The following is a 2,500-nucleotide window of genomic DNA, read 5'->3' on the forward strand; positions in this document are numbered from 1 at the left end:
GTAGGCGACATATGATCTCTCTCTCTCTCTCTCTCTCTCTCTCTCTCTCTCTCTCTCTCTCTCTTTCTGTTTTGTTTTCCTAAGCAGCAGTTTTGCAGGAATGTTTACACGAGTGGTAGAGGAGGAGGAGGAGGAGGAGGAGGAGGAGGAGGAGGAGGATATATATATATATATATATATATATATATATATATATATATATATATATATATATATATATATATATATAGAGAGAGAGAGAGAGAGAGAGAGAGAGAGAGAGAGAGAGAGAGAGAGAGAGAGAGAGAGAGAGAGAGAGAGAGAGAATGACTAACAACACCATATGTAATCATGTAATCTGACTCATTATCATCACCATCACCGTCAACACCACCACCACCACCACCACTCTCTCTCTCTCTCTCTCTCTCTCTCTCTCTCTCTCAGGACGAAGAGGACGACAACTGATCCTTGTCTTGCGTAGTAACCAAAGTACACACACACACACACACACACACACACACACACACACACACACACACACACACACACACACACACACACACCTGCACCATCATACCCAAACTGACACACCTGTGGGAGACAACACGTGCATCTAATTAGTGTCGAATGTACCACCACCACCACCACCACCACCACCACCACCACCACCACCACCACCACCACCACCATCACCTCACCAATCTCTTCCTTCCTTCCTTCCTTCCTTTCTTCCATACTCTTTAATCTTATTTTTCCTTCGTGTTCCTCCTTTCTTTCTTTCTTTTTTATTTCTTCCTTTACCTTCCTTCCTTCTATCATTCCTCCTTTTCCTTTTCTTCCTTCCCTCACTCGTTCTAAGTTACCAATATACTCTCTCTCTCTCTCTCTCTCTCTCTCTCTCTCTCTCTCTCTCTCTCTCACACACACACACACACCCTTGTTCTTCATTTCTTCCCTTCTTCCTCCTTCGTAAACTCAAATGAACATCATATCTCTCTCCTCCTCCTCCTCCTCCTCCCTGTCTTCCTCCTCTTCCCTTGGGCCGCAAAACAGTTGGAAGCAGTGATGGTTTTAGTTACATCTACTGCGTCTTCTGCGAGGAGGAGGAGGAGGAGGAGGAGGAGGAGGAGGAGGAGGATGGGTAGATTACGAAAAAAAGGAAGAACTGAAGGGAGGATGAAAGTGCGTACTGATGAAATGTGGAAGGAAGGAAAGAAGGAAGGAAGGAAGGAAGGAAGGAAGGAAGGATGAAGATGCAAAAATAAAGAAAGGAAGAAAGTGAGCGTGAAAACAAAGGGAAAAAATGAGGATGATGAAACTGTAGAAGCAAACGAGAGAGAGAGAGAGAGAGAGAGAGAGAGAGAGAGAGAGAGAGAGAGAGAGAGAGAGAGAGAGAGAGAGAGAGAGAGAGAGAGAGTCTCGTAAATTAGGCTGAAAACAAGCAGTGATTCTTCGTTTTATGGACGAGGAGGAGGAGGAGGAGGAGGAGGAGGAGGAGGAGGAGGAGGAGGGAAAAAAAAAAGAAAAATAATTGTGGACTAAATCAAACTAATGACGACGTACCAGAAAGAACGAATAAGGAACGAGAGAGAGAGAGAGAGAGAGAGAGAGAGAGAGAGAGAGAGAGAGAGAGAGAGAGAGAGAGAGAGAGAGAGAGAGAATATATATAGTGATTAATATGCATGTTATTCATTACTTATCATATTAGCATTACAATTATTATTAGTAGCAGTAATAACACAGACGAATTCCTTTCCTACAGAAGAGAAAGCTCAACAACAACAACAACAACAACAACAACAACAACAACAACAACAACACCACCAACAACAACAAAACACACCAACAACAACAACAACAAAAATAACGACAGCCACAACAAAAATAACAAAAACCAGCTCGAAGTAAAATAAGCAGCTGTGTTTGTTTTAATTTGGTAATAGAGGCGGCGGCGATGGTGGTGGCAATGGTAGTAGTAGTAGTAGTAGTAGTAGTAGTAGTAGTAGTAGTAATGGTGGTGGTGGTGGTGGTGTGCGTGTGTAGATAGGAATGTGGAAAATGTGGTGAGGAAGGGAAGGTGTGTGATCACGAAGGAAGGAATGAGGGAAGGAGGGATGGAGGGAGAGGCAGGAAGAGGCAATGACAGGGCATAAGACAATTCATATTCCTTACCACCTCTCTCTCTCTCTCTCTCTCTCTCTGGTAAGACACGCACTTTCTTTTTCACTACCATACCTTTCATGTGGTGTCGTGTAATTCTCTCTCTCTCTCTCTCTCTCTCTCTCTCTCTCTCTCTCTGTAACACATTTTTCAACACACACATTACTGTTTCATCTTCCGCCGCCCTCCACCCCGACACAACAAAATGATGAATAAAATACAACGATAAAACTATAAAAAAAATGAGAACACGCTGTAACTTATCGAATCAGTTTTTCATATATAGATATTTTTGAACTATTTTAATGAACACTTAGCAAGGATTATGTTTCAGGTGTGTGTGTGTGTGTGTGTGTGT

General features: G+C 42.7%; 1 protein-coding gene across 1 annotated transcript in view; it reads right to left on the reverse strand.

Annotated features, from left to right (window-relative positions):
- Nucleotides 1–2,500, reverse strand: part of LOC123507007 — a 114,098-nt gene that overhangs the window by 36,742 nt on the left and 74,856 nt on the right. The gene's annotated exons all lie outside the window — the stretch shown is intronic.

This window comes from Portunus trituberculatus, chromosome 21 (genome assembly GCF_017591435.1).
Source record: "Portunus trituberculatus isolate SZX2019 chromosome 21, ASM1759143v1, whole genome shotgun sequence".
NCBI classification, from domain to species: domain Eukaryota; kingdom Metazoa; phylum Arthropoda; class Malacostraca; order Decapoda; family Portunidae; genus Portunus; species Portunus trituberculatus.